This window comes from Panthera leo, chromosome F2, assembly GCF_018350215.1.
Source record: "Panthera leo isolate Ple1 chromosome F2, P.leo_Ple1_pat1.1, whole genome shotgun sequence".
In the NCBI taxonomy this organism is placed as follows: Eukaryota; Metazoa; Chordata; class Mammalia; order Carnivora; family Felidae; genus Panthera; species Panthera leo.
This window is the reverse complement of record NC_056695.1, coordinates 17,348,352-17,365,827: the sequence shown is the minus strand read 5'-3', so window position 1 is coordinate 17,365,827 and position 17,476 is coordinate 17,348,352. Positions and strand designations below refer to the sequence as shown.

The following is a 17,476-nucleotide window of genomic DNA, read 5'->3' as shown; positions in this document are numbered from 1 at the left end:
ATTTTAGAGGTAGAAGGAAATTTGAGTAATTTACAATCAAAGAAAATCAAGTGACTTGCTAAGGATCCCTTAATAAGTTAGTGGCAGATCTAGCACTGTAACTGGGGCTTTCTAAATTCCTCAGCCAAAGCTATTAAGTATTATAGAATATTATGGATAGGTTAATATCAGCCAACATTTATCACATTCCTACTTTGTGCCCTTTACTATGCCAAACATTTTTACATCTATCATCACTTTCCTAAATCAGCTCATAAGATTTTTATTTTTATTTATTATTATTATTTTTTTTAATGTTTATTTATTTTTGAGAGAGAGAGAAAGACAAAGCATGAGCAGGGGAGGGGCAGAGAGAGAGAGGGAGACAAAGAATCTGAAGCCAGCTCCAGGCTTCAGGCTGTCCGCACAGAGCCTGAAACGGGGCTTGAACTCACGAACCATGATATCATGACCTGAGCTGAAGTCAGACACTTAACCAACTGAGTCACCCAGGTGCCCCTAGATTTTTAAAACACTTAATAAAACAATCAAATTCATTCCTTTAGTCATTTGGTGTTCCAGAGAATATTGCCACATGATCTAAATGGAGAGAGAAAATTCAATTACTGTAATAAGTATAGTACTGAAGAGCATGTGCTCCAATGACACACTTCCCTCAGAAATTTCCCTCCCAGGGTAGATATAGATTTAGAAAATCTAGGAATGCATTTCTGTGTACTAGCCTCTTTGCCAAGGACCTAAAAAGACTTCTGCAGCTATGTTCTCCCTCTTAATCCACTGCTGTACTTTTTCCACTATTACATTCTTTTTGATTCTTCTGTAGCTACTGTTTGTTCTTCAATCTATCTAACCACTGTCGTCTCTGATAATCCAAAAATCTGGATAATCTAGAAATAATGTAGAATTTTTCCTCTATGTTCTGACCCTCACTCTTTATCTACTTAGGCCAAATGGCCTTCCAAAACGGTCACTGTTGGATAACAGGATTCATTAAATGAGAGATCATTCTAACTACAGTTTTTAAAAAAAACAAACAACACTAAAATGTGGGTATAATTTCAAAACAATAGTTTATTTGTAAAATGCAGAATAATTCCTATATGTGCTGCAAGGCAAGTAAAATTATATTGTCTTCACAAGTACATGATGCTTTAAGGAAAAGAATTTACTGGTATTCATACATTTATACATTTTAAAAATTGCCTCTATTAACTGAATTTCACATAGCCTTTCTACCACTGCGAATTTTGAAATGTGTATTTCATAGAATTCTTGTAGGTGCAGATCAAAAAATGTTACCATTGAAAATTAAAAATAAGAAAATTCAACTATATACCAATTCTGCTTAGCGTGAACATGTGGGTTACATTTGTTAACATTTTTTGGAACAGTCACCTCCACCACACGTTAGCAATAAATTCTTAGTTCCTAATAGGTAAGTTGATCAAATAAGACTGTTGATTCATTTGAGATGAGATGAGTGTCAATACTGTTTGAAAAAATATTTCAGTGCACTTTACTAGCAAATTCTATCACAAAGATAAAAAAGAATCATGGACCTGAGAAAATAGCACTGAACTTAAGTTACATTTAAATTTTAACATTAAAAAGTAATGAAAGTAAATAATTAAATTTTTTTTTTTATTTTAGAGAGAAAGAGTGAGAGCAGGGGAGAGGGACAGAGGGAGAGAGAGAATCCCAAGCAGTCTCCACACTCAGCATGGAGCCCGACACAGGACTCCAGTGTGCTGAAAATAAATAATTTTTAAATTTAATTTTGTTTAAATAGCCCACTAAAACAACATTATAAGTTTGCATTTCAGTCTTTTATCTTGATAGTAAGTTTTCACATCTATACTAATATAAATCATTAAAATGCTTTAATGGGAACATCTCAGCAGAATATCAATAAGGAAAGAGAAGACATGAACACTAGACACCAATGAGACCTACTAGACATACATAGAACATTTCCAACAACAGAAACAAAATACACAATCTTCTCACATATACATGAAGCATTCTCTAGGGGAGCCCATATATTTGGCCATAATAAGGCCTCATTAAATTTTAAAAGACACCAATCATACAAATTATGTTCTCAGACAACAATGAATTTAAATTAGAAAGCAATAACAAGAGGAAATTTGGTAAATTCACAAATATGTGGAAATTAAACAACACATTCTTAAGTAACCAAGGGGTCAAAGAAGAAATCACAAGAGAAATTAGGAAACACTTTCAGATAAATGAAAATGAAAACACAACATACCAAACCTTCTAGAATTCAACGAATATAGTGTTCAGAAGGAATTTTATAGTTGTGAATGCCTACATTAAAAAGATCTCAAATTAGGGGCGCCTGGGTGGTGCAGTCGGTTAAGCGTCCGACTTCAGCCAGGTCACCATCTCGCGGTCCGTGAGTTCGAGCCCCGCGTCAGGCTCTGGGCTGATGGCTCGGAGCCTGGAGCCTGTTTCCAATTCTGTGTCTCCCTCTCTCTCTGCCCCTCCCCCGTTCATGCTCTGTCTCTCTCTGTCCCAAAAATAAATAAAAAACGTTGAAAAAAAAAAAAAAAGATCTCAAATCAATAGCCTAAACTTCCACCTTAAGACACTAGAAAAAAAAGAGCAAGCTAAACCCAAAGCAAACAAAAGGAAGGAAGTAATAATGACTACAGTAGAAATCAATGAAATAGAGAACTGAAAAACAATAGAGAAAACCAAAAGTTGGTTCTTTGAAAAAAAAAAATAACAAGATTGGTAAACCTTTAACCATACTGATCAAGAAAAGACTCATTAGTAAAATAAGGAATGAATGGGAGCGAATTAGATCACCTAGATGAAATGGACAAATTTGTAGGAAGGAAAAAACTACCAAAACAAACTAAAGAAGAACTGGAAACTAAATAGATATATATATAGAGGTGCCTGGGTGGCTCAGTCAGTTAAGCGTCCAACTCGACTTAGGCTCATGTTATGCCAGACTCCTTGCTGGGTGTGGAGCCTTGCTTAAGATGCTCTCTCCCTCTCTCTCTGCCCCTCCCCCTCTCATTCATGTATGCACCGCTCTCCCTTTCTCTCTCTCAAAAAAATAGATATATAACAAGAGATTGAATTAGCAATTAAAAAAAATATATATCCCACAAATAAAAGCCAAGGTCCAGATGGCTTTGCTGGTGAATTCTACCAAAAGCTTAAAGAAAAATTAATATCAATCTTTCACCAAATCTCACCTCCTCCTAAAGAAAAAGAAGAGGAAGGAACTCATTCAAGGAGGCCAGTATTACCGATACCAAAACCAAAGATATCAGAAGAAAATTACAGATCAACATAGTGCAAAAATTCGCAACAAAATACCAGCAAACCAGATTCAGCAACATATAAAAAGGATTATATACCTTGACCAAATATGATTTATCCCAGGGATGAAAAGTTGGATTAACATCTGAAAAATAATCAAATGTATTACTGTATTAACAAAATAAAGGACAGAAACTACACAATCATTTCAACAGAGGCAGAAAAGGCACTTGAAAAATCTAACACTCTTTAATGATAAAAACATAGCAACTAAGAAGAGAATGTCCTCAAGCTATTAAAGGGCATCTACAAAAAACCCACAGCTAACATCATGTGTAATGAGGAAAAACTGGATGCTCTTCTCCTGATATAAGAAATAAGACAAGGATATCAACTCTCTTCATTTATGTTCAATGTTGTACTGGAGGTTCTAGTCATAGCAATCAGGCAAGAAAATATTTGTAAAAAACATTCAGATTGATAAGGAAGAAGTAAAACTATATGTGCAGATAATATAATCTTATATATAGAAAATCCTAATGAATCCACCAAAAAACGATTCAAACTAATTAAGTTCAGCAAGATTAAAGAATACAAGGTCAATGATTAAAAATCAATTGTACTAACATAACATTATGTCAATTGTACCTCAATAAAAAAATTAATTGTATTTCTATATAGTAGCAATGAGCAAACATAAAATGAATTAAGAAAACAATTTCATTTACAACAGTATCAAAAAGAATGAGATACTTAGGAATAAATTTTCAAAACAAAGCAGAAGACTTATACACTGAAAACTACAAAACATTGTTGAAAAATTATAGACTATCTTAATAAATGGAAAAATGACCCACGTTCATGGATGTGAACACCAAATATCATTAAGATGGTAATACTCTCCAAATTGAGCTACAGATTCAATCAAATCCCCATCAAAATCCTAGTTGTCATATTTTGATAAATCGATAAGCAGATTCTTTTTAATTTTTAATGTTTATTAGAGAGAGAGAGAGAGAGAGAGAGAGAAAACACAAGCGGGGGAGGAGCAGAGAGATAGGGAAACACAGAATCCGAAGCAGGCTCCAAGTTCTGAGCTGTCAGTACAGAGCCCGACACAGGGCTCGAATCCACAAACCATGAGATCATGACCTGAGCTGAAGTTAGATACTTAACCGACTGAGCCACCCAGGCGCGCCCCAACAAGCAGATTCTAAAATTCATATGAAAATACAATGGACCCCAAATAGTGCAATCTTGAAAAAGAACAAAGTTGGAGGACTCACACTTTCTGATTTTAAAACTTACTAAAAAGCCACACTAAGCTAATTAAGACAGTGTGACACTGGAATTAGAATAAAAATGAGAGTATAGAAATATACCTTTACATTTATGGTCAATTGACTTTTTACATGGATGTCAAGATAATTCAATGGGAAAAGAATATAAAATTTTTTTATTTTCCTTAAGTATTACATATAACAGACTCCGGAGTATGCTGTGGGTAGGCTTATTCTGTCCTCTTTATTCACTGTCTGTGAACTCTTACTTCTTTTTAAACCTTTCTTGAATTTCCTCAGTATCTTTCCTACCATCTTTGCCCATCGTATAAATACCTCAGATAACAGAATAATATGAATTGAGACCTAAAATGTTTTTTTCATTCTTACTTGTGAGCTCATCCAGTAACTGCCAAGACACATGATATACCTACCTTAGCTAACATCCCTCAAAGATTAGCATGATAGATTGTACCTGCTCTATCTCCAAATTTATATAAGTGGTTGCTGATTATCATCGTTAAGGGATTTTAGACAACCATTTCTTAGAGTTGGCAAAGTTCACCAGGCATTGGTTGCTAATAGTAGGAGTTTAATACCTCTGCAGATTCCAACATAAAGCGTTCAAAACCTCTAGGTTCGGGATTTAACCCATTCAGTAATTAAATTTAGAACTTTAAGCTCTTTTTCATTAAGAAATATATTATATTTAAGACATTTTCAGTAAGCTTTCTCCTTGAAGTCAGGCACCAGTTACTAAATTAAAAAAAAAAAAAAAACGTAATCTCAGAATAATAAAGTAAAACTGAAAAGCCAGTCTTCAAACTCATTTAACTACTACCTCAACAGCAGATGGTAATCTGAGTTATCTGTAAATCAATTCTGTCTGTTCTTTCAGATGAGGGGTTTGAGCAGAGTCGGCTTTTAACCCCTTCTCAAAGGCAGAGGAGATCTCCTGGTAAATCCAGGTAGATGTGTTCAGATCAGCACTGTCCTGTGTTGCCTACATATAGCTACCTTCAAAACCTCACTGAGCCCCAATTTGCTCATCTGTAAAATAAAACTAGTCACCTGCTCCCCAGAGTTATTCTAAGTATCTAATAAAATAATGTCTGAAAGCACCCAACACGTGGTAGATACTCAACAATATTCCTTTCTCTTTGCTCTCCACAAAGTAAAATACAGGTCATAAATGGCAAAAACTAAAAAAAAAAATTCTGATGAAAGAAACTATTTGGCTTAGTGTGTGCTGAAAAGAGCAGAATTATCTAAATACTAAAAGTAAATCAAACTTTATTTTCTACAAGCATCATACTCATACAATCTTAAGTAGGTAAATTATAATCATGATGATAAGATACAAGATACCATAGGGGGAAAATCAACTAATTTTCCACTAATTATGTTGGTATTATCTAATCATTTTATTAGGAAACAACGGAGTATCCAGTTGGCAGAATACTGCAGACATTTTCAGTTAAATGATTCAGCGAATAAGCCAACAATAACTTAAGATCTGGCTGCATTTGCAGTATCAGGATTTCCTAAGGGAAGGCTTAATAATGAATCTTAGCCACCACACTTGAGAGAGCAGAAGGGAACAGGTCAAGATGCCCGCAAAATACTATTAGTCCTTTGAGACTAGACTACAAAAGGATTCTTTTAAAAAAGATTTAAAAGAACAACTTTTTTGAGAGAGACAAATCAAAAAACAGACTCTTAATTATAGAAAACTGATGGTTACCAGAGGGGAGGTGGGTAGGAGGATGCGTTGAATAGGTAAAGGGATTAGGGAGTGTATTTGTTGTGATGAGCACCAGTGATGTATGGAAGTGATGAATTGCTCTATTGTACACGTGAAACTAATATTACACTGTATATTAATTGGAATTAAAATTTTTAAAATAAAAATATAAAATTGTGTTATTGGACATATGGAAAAGGGAAAACAGAAAAGGGTAGATCTATTTTCTGTAAGTCAGGAAACCCATAGACATGATTTTTTTTTAATTAAAAAAAATTTTTTTTTAAAGTAGGCTCCACACCCAGCATGGAGCCCAATGCTGGGCCTGAACTCACGACCCTGAGATCAAGACCTAAGCTGAGGGGCACCTGGGAGGCTCAGTCGATTAAGCGTCCAACTTAGGCTCTGGGCATGATCTTGCGGTTCGTGAGTTCAAGCCCTGCATCAGGCTCTGTGCAGACAGCTCAGAGCCTGGAGCCTGCTTCAGATTCTGGGTCTCCTTCTCTCTTTGTCCCTCCCCTGCTCATGCTCTGTCTCTCTCTCTCTCTCTCTCTCAAAAATAAACATTAAAAAAAAAAAAAACACTAAGCTGAGATCAAGAGTCAGACACTTAGCTGACTGAGCCACCCAGGTGCCCCCCATAGACATGATTTTAAAAAGGATTTTTATAGTGGGCTATATATTCACACGATTCTAACAAGAGTATACAAAAGATACACCGTGAAAAGTCTGCTTCCCATCCCTGCCCCTACCCACACAGCTCTCATCACCCAATCCCACTTGATAAACAGTGTTAATTTCTTAAGTAGCCTTCCAGAGTCTGTCTGTGCTTAAGACAAGCAAAGCAAAAATATATTCTTATTCTTTACTTGTTTTTCTACACAAAAGTAGCAATTTATAATACCATTCTGCATTTCAAAGGCAAATTTTTAATCCTAAATGTCAAATAAAAGCAACAAATAAATCAACAGGTCAAGGACTTTTGTTCACACTTGAGTGGACTTTTAAAAGGAGGAACATAAATGATGTTAATGTCAATGGGAATCAGAAATAAAGGAAATCCAAAGGAGGAAACAAAATTCAAGGAGAAAAGGGGGCACAGCCTTATTAATCTCTTTAAAAATGTTCTCTGATAAAACACAAGTATCTTTCATTAATTAAAAAGAAATCATTTCCTTATAGACAAAAAAAAAAAAAAAAATTAACCAAATATTCATGAGAAGAGAAAAGAGAGAGGAGGGATAAAAGGAGATCAATCAGAAAAGAGAGCTACTTGTGTCAGAATGCATTAAATGCCAAGTATGCACACATAGAACTACAAAAATAAGAACCACTTTTTTAAATTCTAGCAGTCTCAATTTCTGAATGTTTACTAACCTAGCTCAAATAAGCAAATGACATAGTACTTTCATGTTTAAGCCATCATCAATTTTAGCATCATGTTGTTTGAAAGCTGAATAAAAATGTCTTTTCACAACCTTTTTCATTCATATTTATGAAAATAATAGGCCTTTACTCTCAGTGTAGCTATTAAGCAGCTATTGTCTTGGTGTGGAGCTCCTCAAAACACCTCGCCAAAGCACTTTTACAGCTGAGCTGAAGATAGTATAAAGTCAGCTACCTGGGCCTGACTTGAGAGACTCTCCAGTGGCAACCTATCATTCTTGTAACCAGTATTGCTTCTTCTCTGACTCCCAAGGATCAAAGGCTGATCTATGCTTCTCACCAATGCATATCTCTGCTGATGCAAATCTGGAAGGAAAGGGTTTGGAATCTTGACATACCACTTTTCAAAGACAGCTAGCCTTTAATCTAAAATAGCTTTCTTAGTGTTCCACTTACTTAAAACAAAAGAGACTGTTTTTAAGCCAGGTATCTAGAGCTAGATGTGTTTTCTGAAAGGAAGAGTGGTCTTTTCTAGGAGTTAGCTTTCATGACCAAAACAGTGAACTCAATCCATTATATAGCTAACATCTTCAACAGGAAAAAAGTAGCACAAAAGAATGCTATTGCAATGATATGAACTCCCCCCCTGCAAAATTATAAACAGTTTTAAATTTCATTATAAATGCTAATGCTTAAGGAAAACCAGGTTATTTAGAGAAAAGGAGGTGGGTGGAGACTTCTATGGATATTTTGAAAGGAATTACTGGGTATTCTCAAGGACTTTGAAGGTTGAAACCACTGGTTCTTTATAATGTCTACCTTCCCTCCCAAACTAAAAGCTTTCCTTTCCCTTATGAAAGGCTTGTTCCTAACTGTATCACCATGATTAGTATCTTTTTTGCTCAAGATGAAAATGAAGAGAGTGGGATGGAAAAAGAACAGAAATTTCCTTGAAGCAAAAGCTGGAAGAAAAGGGGGTGGGGAGGTTTAAAAGCTACTAAACTGTCAGAAAGGGAGGAAGGCGGGAAAAAAGATATACGAGGACTGTGTGGGTGATAGCTGTGCACATGCTCAGTGGGTGGAGAGATATTAGCCTGGACAGGTGCTGTCTGGAAAGACTGGTGGCATTAGTATGCAACTAGGGAGTTGTATGCATGAAATTATACTAAGTCAGGTGTTACTAACTCTGAGACAGTCTATATAATAGAATAGGATCACAGGGAACTTCAAGATCACCTATTCCTCCCTACCACTGGTGGGAGCTTTATTAAACCAAATAGTCCAAACCACATACTTATCACTCAGAGACGATTTCAAAACATCAAAAGTTCAGCTATTCTAATTCTTAACTGAATTTAACACTTTTCTTGGTTCAAGTCTATTACTTCTGCTTCTCCTGTAGTGATCACAGTCAAGTGCATGTTAATATTTCATTATTTCTCTTCTTAAACATCTTGTATTTTATATGTACTTAAAATACAAATATTGACTGACTTCCACTAGAAGGATTTATGCTGATTTGGATGGATTTGTCAGTCCATCTACATACCTTCACCTCATCCCCTTGATGAGCAGTATAGTATAAATTTCCATGAGTGTTATCTAGGTTTAGGGTATGGCAGGTGGCCAGGAAACTGTAAATAACTGGTTCAAACATGCATGGAATCTATGACGTTGGTTGGCTACATAAACATGATTCTCTAACCAACAAAGCATGCCTGTATAAGAGAAATTTTTTATTTTTTTAATATGGAATTTATTGTCAAATTGGTTTCCATACAACACCCAGTGCTCATCCCAACAGGTGCCCTCCTCAATGCCCATCACGCACCCTCCCCTCCCTCCCACCCCACCCCCCATCAACCCTCAGTTTATTCTCAGTTTTTAAGAGTCTCTTATGGTTTGGCTCCCTCCCTAACTTTTTTTTTTTCCTTCCTCTCCCCCATGGTCTTCTGTTAAGTTTCTCAGGACCCACATAAGAGTGAAAACATATGGTATCTGTCTTTTTCTGTATGACTTATTTCACTTAGCATAACATGGATGGAACTGGAGAGTGTTATGCTAAGAGAAATTTTTTAAATGGCATTGAAAATATGGATATGCACACACAGAAGTTTAGAAAGATATACTCTAAAATGCTAGTAGTGATTATTAATGGATGGCAGATTTTGGTGATTCTTATTTTCTCTCTCTTTTTTTTTTTTAATTTTATTAGAGAGAGAGAGAGAGAGAGAGAGAGAGAGAGAGAGAGAGAGAGAGCCTGTTTCCCAAGCAGGCTCCACGCTGTCAGAGCAGAGCCCCATACAGGGCTCCAACTCAGGAACCATGAGATCATGACCTGAGACGAAATAAAGAGTCAGACACTTAACTGACTGAGCCACCCAGGCGCCCCCATTTTCTCTTTTTCTTTAGAATTTTCTTGAAAAAATGTATTACTTTGGTGATTTAAATATATTTTAAAAGACACTAAAGAGGGAGCATATAAATATTGGAACTAGAAAATGGATAAATTATTAACTATGTAACTGTCAAATTTTACATACATCTATAGATGTCCATGATCAAGTACTAAATAAGAAAAAAACAAATTGTATAGAATGATTACCATTAAAAAAAAACCCTCAATGTACATTTACAGATACACAAATTTATATAAACATGGGAAAAAGTCTAGAAGGGTATAAAAACTGGCAGTGGTTCTCTTTGTAGGTAAGATTGAGTGGAGATGACTTATTTTTTTTTTTTAATTTTTTTTAACGTTTATTTATTTTTGAGACAGAGAGAGACAGAGCATGAATGGGGGAGGGTCACAGAGAAAGGGAGACACAGAATCTGAAACACGCTCCAGGCTCTGAGCTGTCAGCTCAGAGCCCGATGCGGGGCTCGAACCCAAATACCGTGAGATCATGACCTGAGCCGAAGTTGGACGCTTAACCGACCGAGCCACCCAGGCGCCCCGGAGATGACTTATTTTTTATGTAACATACTTCTCAGTTGCTTGAATTTAAGGGCATGCATACCTTTGAATTACAAAGGTGTAAATCAAACATAATGTTTAGAAAACACACAACACAATAATACAAATGTGGGGGAAAGATGATGTATAGCATTTTCTTGGGAAACTAAGGATATGATTCTTATATTCTTTCTTAGCTAGTCATATTATATAATATACATGTGCATTAGATTATATAGTCTATACACTTGGTCCTATATGTATTTTTGTGTGCATATATGGATGCTGAATTGGAAACCAGATCATTTTAAGTTAATTTTAATCTATTTTTATTTTAAAAACAGGGAAATAAATAACTAGAGAAATAAAGGTGCTTCTCATTTTTGAACTCAAGCAAACAATTAGTCAAGTCCTAGTGACACCGCACTGTACTTGAAGACATCTCATCCAGCACTCTCTGGAATGGTTAGTCTATCAATGAGTCCAATTTCGTGTATGCACATATTGTATATGAAGTCTATTTTACCTATAGAAAAAAAAAATTGGTATTGACTGGCATAGAAAATATATCCAGAACCTGAATGGAAGCAACTAACATGAATCATATTCATTACTATATGCAATATAAATACAATGTATTTTAATACAGTAAATACAGTAAAATAAATAATATTATCATCTCAAAGCTACAGGCATTCTCCAAAAAAAAGTAAGCCTTTAAAAAGGTACAAAATCCAGGCCTTTACTCAGCAAAGTCCTATCAAATCATTCCTCCTCTCAAGTTAAAAGCCATTAAATCAGCCCTCTACATGTTGATTATGTGCAGACAAATTTCTAACACAGCCTGAAGAAACAGCTACCTATAATGATACTTCTGCATTTGGTGGTCAAAACGAGCTCTGCCTGCTGATATCATACAATATCACAGATGTTTTTAATCCTTGCCAGACATTCTTTGATCACATGTAGGTCTCCCCTATATTTATGGCCCTGTTGAGGGGCCAGCACTCTGCACAAATCCACCCTGAGAGCACACTAAATATCTTACTTCACCCACACATCTCCTCTCTTCCATCTTACACATTATCAATCTCTTACCCTACAATAATTCCCTTTATATCATCGCCCTCCTACCCTCCTTTCACTCACCCCCACCCCCAACCCCACCTGAGGAAACCAGATTTTGGTTTTGAGTAACAGAAGAAACGCTGACTACAAGGAGATGGACCAAGACAGGTTGTAGGACGTGGGGAATAGGAGAGGCTGTGGGAAACTGGGCAAGGGCAAGGATATTGTACACTGCCCAAATTCCCTTTGAAAGTTCCCTGGCTCTGTTTCATACAGGTAATAAAATTTTCCTTATTGATGCTCTGAATCGGACTTCATCATTTGATTTCCATGTCGTCTTCCTCAGCAAGACAATTAACTCAAAGTTAGTACTGAGTTAAAATTACTCTGACATGAACTACAAAAGGTGGAATCGGCACCTCTTAGATTTACTTTTCTCCATGAAATAGGAAAAAAAAAAAAAAAGTGAAATGAGAACAAAGAAGCCACCATAGGTAATGGAATAGGTAAAGGAAAACAGAAGCACTGAGTCCCTTAAAATAACATGGGAGCTGTTTCTATCAGGAATAACATGTTACATAATTTAAGTTTCATGAATCAGCACTTTAGTCAGTAATTTACATGAATTAAAAAGAAAGAGAGAGAAAAAACATGAGGATCAGAAAAGGTAAAGTGGTTTCTGAAACAAGGCAGGTTTCAAAAGTATTTTATTCCACCCCCACATAGAAGAATGTTGACAGGCAGATGACTCAGTCTGGCTTCATTAAGAGCTTCTTACCACCTAATATCCCTCATGGGTAAGTCCATCCCATCTCTCTTTTTTCCATGATACCCTTCTCAATTCCTCCCTCCAGGTAATGGCCATATTTCCTCTCTAATTGAAGGTTATCTATCTGGAGGTTACATACGTTAGGATTCAGTGATTATGCTGGAAGGATATAAATAGTTGAGGGGTTTTTTGGTTTGTTTAAAAAAAAAAAGATCCTTGGGGTGCCTGGGTGGCTCAGTCGGTGAAGTGTCTGGCTTTGGCTCAGGTCATGATCTCACAGTTCATGAGTTTGAGCCCCGCATCGGGCTCTGTGCTAGGAGCCTACTTCAGATTCTGTCTTCCTCTCTCTCTCTGCCCGTCCCCTGTTCCCACTGTCTCTCTCTCTCTCAAAAGTAAACACTAAAAAAAACTTTTTTTAAAGCTCCTTTATACTAAAGGACTTGGAACATTTCAAAGAATTCAGTAGTAGTAACGTCAGATGCTTCCCCCCCCCCCACCGCAAAAAAAAGACAGTATCTATGATCATTGTGTTTGAATCTAAGTAGCTTAATTGAGTTCACTGACATTGAAAACCTACAGTGATTTGTAGTCCTTAAAAATGACCTTAAATGAGCAGGGAGAGATAAGGAAGCTATCAACACAAACAATGAAACCGTATGTCCAATCTAAACTATCTCCAAATCATAGGGAAAAAGGAAGATATTTTAGAAGAAAAAAAATAACCAACCTATTTGCATTTTCAAAAGCCAAAGTGGATAAATCCTATGAAATGAGTCCAAAAAGCATTCTCATCTCTTTTTGTAGACAAGATGTTTATTGTATCAGATACTGTTTGAAATAACTGAGAGATATTGGTATAGGCCTGGAAATCTCTTAGGCACAAATCAATTATGGTATTTGAGAGGCATAATGTTTATAGAAAGAGCAAGAAATCTGAAGTCATTTGGAGTCATTCATCCACAACGTTTACTACAGACTGGCACATGCCAAGCTGTGTCCACACACCTGCTCTCTATTCAAGCTCTGTCTCCCACTAGCTATACAATACTGGTTAAAGCATTTTAACATTTCTCTGCCTCAGTTTCCTCATCTGTAAAAGCACGAATAAAAAATGGCTGCTAAGGGTACCTCAGTGGCTGAGTCGGTTAAGTGTCTGACTCTTAGTTTCAGCTCAGGTCATGATCTCATGGTTAATGACTTCAAGCCCCACCTTGGACTCTGTGAGTGCAGATTCTGCTTGGAATTCTACCCCCCCCCCCCCCCCGCCAAAATAAATAAATAAATAAACAAACTTAAAAAAAAATGGCTGCCAACTTCACAAATATATCTGGAAGTACTCTGTAATACAGGAAAGTATTAGTTGTCATTTCACTGAACTGAATTCATGAATGCCACTGTTGTGCCATAAATTATATCAGAGGAAAGTGAGCCTTCCTACTTCCAGGAGATACTTCATAAACCTATTAAATAAGGCTTAGAGTCTCATTTAATCATCTCTCTGGAAATTTAAATGAGAGAGAGAGAAAACGCTACAAAGAGAGAAAGCTAGTATAACATACAGATTTTGACATCAAATTGATAATCACCATAATGACAAAAACCATGATTCACCGTTTTGGGTCTGTAACAATCTATCAGGCCAAGGACTCATTTGAAGAGGGTACTTTATTCTGGAAAAATATTCTCTCTATATGTCTGCAAATCACAAAATGGGCATCTACCAGATTGACCTATCAACTCAACATTACCAACAGTAAATGGCAGTGAAATCACAGAGCATTATTTGTTATGTTGATGTGTACAAACCAAAACATTCTATTTTATGGTATATTTCACTAAACTATGGTTTCATCAATTGTCAAACAGATTAGGAACAAAGCTCCTTTTAAAAACAAAATTAGGCTCAGGGTAGTGGCAGTTGAAAAAAGGGAGAAGTTCTGGTCTCTCCAGAGTTAGCTAATAATGATGGACAGTATAGTGGATGAGAAAGACCATCTTATAGAAGACACTAGGGATCTGGTGGAGATCTGAAAGGAAGAGGTTTCATTCCTGTAGCTCCAGACTCCCTTCCCCCAGGGAATGAAGGGGTGGTGGCTTGTCTTACAGGAGTGGTAGCCAAGTGCACCAGAAGGCACACCCAGTCCTAAAATATGCCTGAAACTTCCTCTAATGTTTCTAGTTCTTGCAATGACATTTGGGGAACTGAAGTGTACACAACCTCTTCACTGCTAGAACTGCTACAATTTAGTATTTTTAGTTAACAATTTGAGTTAATATTTATAAAACATTTAGAAGGAGCCCAAGCATGTAGTAAGAGCCATTTAAGTGTTTGTTAAATAAATAAGTCACTTCCCAGATTGGTTGGGTAAATCCTCAACCTAGAGACAAAGTAGAGAATCAAAACACACTAAACTCTAATATTTTTAAATACAGATTTAGAAACTATAGTGCTCTGTATTTATTCTTGCATCTCAAGTGTACCTGCATCTCAAATATATAGTCTCTTGGTGCAGAACCGAAATTCAACTTATGTTTTAGAAATCACTGTGCAAAATTAAATGATGGAGTTTAAGTCTCAAGAGATGAACTCCTTCTCTCTTCTACCTTTCCAACTGACCACCACTAAAAATGACAAATCTAAAAATCTCAAAGCACTCTAGATGGTACATATTAATGCTAAAGCTGAGGGAACCAATAGAGCCAAATTCACTTTAAAAGAGATGGAAAGGCTTTAAATAAATCACAGAGAACTTAAGGACAGGAACGCATTAGTCTGAGACTACCATCCGCTGACAACAGGTTAATGACTCCCTTGCCCTCCGCCATCCCTGATCCTCGCAGGTGACCCGCACCCTCTTTCGACTCCAGGAGGGGGTCCCCCACCTTCACAGTTCCCGGCTCGTCTAAGCTGCGAGGCCGCGCACGGGTTAACAATGTCCGTCCACCGACAAGGCTCGAGCGTTTAGGAATCAAAAAGAATCCGAATTCACCTCGAGGAAACACAGACCACCAACTCTCAGAGTCGGGGTCTGCGCGGGGGGTATTGCTTCTGCCCTTCTGACCAATTCGGAGGTTTTCGGGCTGAGGGGTCGAAAAGTCACGTTTGCTTCGAGGAGAGGCAGCAGTCGAGGCCCGGGCACCGCTCGCCCCGCCCCGTCTCACCCGCCCGGGGGGCTCCGACTGCGACCGGACGCGCGCGGACCCTGCGGCCGGCCCACCCGCCTCGCGTCCCCGCGTCCCCGCACCTACCCCGGTCCGCGCGGTGCTGCCTCCTAGTGCGGCGGGGCGGAGGCGAGCGCACTCGCGCGCTTCCTCCTTCCCCGCAGGGCCGCCGGGCGCCGCCGTTTCCTCCCTGACGCGTCACGGCGGCCGGCGGCTCCTCCCGCAGTGTGTCGGGCGGCTGGAGAGAGCCGGGCGGCCGGCAGCGCGGCGGTAGGGCGCCCGCTCCGAGCCGGGGGCTGCCGGCGTGCGGCAGGAGACTCAGGCTGGGCGGCCCCTGCTCGTGCCCGGCCGCCGAAAGCCGCTCCCTCTCTCTTCCCCGTGCACCCCGGCGAAAGCCCGGGCCACAGCGCGCGGACTGGCTCCCGCTTCGCCGTGCGCGCAAAGTTCTGGGGACACTGGTGGATCCTATCTAGAGGCTACGGCTCCTCGCTGACAGTGACTGCCGCCCTGGGGCCCAGGAGCCGCGTGGGCCAACGCTCCCGGCCGCCCGGTGAAGATGACCCTGGCGTAGGCAGCGAGCAGGACCGCTGGACCGCCAGAGGAGTAAGAGTCACCCCAGGAGCGGCCTGGTGGGCCTGTGGCTGGGTGTAAACTGGAAACTCAGGGAAGTGAATGAGTATCCGAGTAATTTAGGGCAACAACTGTGCTTCATTTAGTATTATTTGAAGTTTTCTTTCTTTTTTTCTTTTTCTTTTTCATCAGCAACGTTTTGGCTTTTGTGTTTATAGGTAAAGAGTTCACAATTTGGCAGATCCTGGGTACAGAAAAATTTACACACATTTTTCAGATTTACTTTTTTTTTTTTTTTTTTTTTTTGCATTCCCATTAATCTCCAAGTCAACTGAGGGCACACTTCACAGTTTCTTATGACTCTTTCTTATTCTTTAAATATAGAGGTTGCATTTTAGACTCTTACTCGTCTCCTTTTTTCCAGGTAAGATAGCGGGAGGTAGAGAAGATGAGTGGAAAACCTAAGGGTTACATGATTCAGTGGGAGTGGAGTAAGGTGGTTAGGATGTTGAGGTAGAGTGGGTTGTTGTTTGCCCCACAACACTACTATAGTTTAATGTTTTATCAGGTGTCACTTGAAGATAGACTCAAACAACTATATAAAGATTCCCACGTCCATATCATGTTTCAGATTTTGAGGCAACCATCTATACTTCAGACTATATGATTCCAGAGAATGTGCCATAAATCTATGAATAAACTTCCAAAGGTAGTTATAGAGGAACTGGCATTCATGTGTGGCTTCCCTAAATTCAGGGGACATTTCCTTATGTTTTAAAATAATGTTCAAAAATTTAAACCACAGGTAAAGGCAAGAATATTCATTTGTAATGTCATTTAACACAGTATGCCTTTCTCCTTCTTAAAGAAAATGAATGTTTAATACAGAATTTTTATACTTTGAAATATAATAATCCTGCAGAACTTTCTAAACAATGATTTTCAGTGGCACAAGGAAATGGATATAAAGTACAACAGATACAGTTCAATACGTTGCCATGGTCCTTTGTATGTTTTCCCTGTGATCCACACAATAAGGCACAGAGAAGCTACAGAATTTCCTCCCTTGTAACAAAATCAACAAGTGATCAGTGTATCTCTTAATTAGAACCATATTCACATTGCTGAAAATATTCTCAGACAAAAAGAAATTTTGTGTCAATAAACTCCAAATGGAATGACATCATTCTCGCCTTAGACATACATACCTGTCTATCACCATATTTCAACTTTCTTCCTTC

General features: G+C 38.1%; 1 protein-coding gene across 3 annotated transcripts in view; it reads right to left on the bottom strand.

The window, feature by feature from the left end:
- The window catches only part of LOC122210693 (serine/threonine-protein kinase Sgk3), a 144,210-nt gene extending 128,325 nt beyond the window's left edge, over positions 1 to 15,885 (bottom strand). The window contains exon 1 of one of the 3 annotated variants that reach the window (XM_042923516.1): positions 15,753 to 15,885. The gene's annotated coding sequence lies outside the window, so the exon portion shown is untranslated. Of the gene's footprint in view, positions 1 to 15,386; positions 15,449 to 15,493; positions 15,575 to 15,752 lie in introns of those variants that run through there. The other 2 variants (XM_042923517.1, XM_042923515.1) reach the window with 2 other exon arrangements.
- Between the last annotated feature and the right edge of the window lie 1,591 nt (positions 15,886 to 17,476).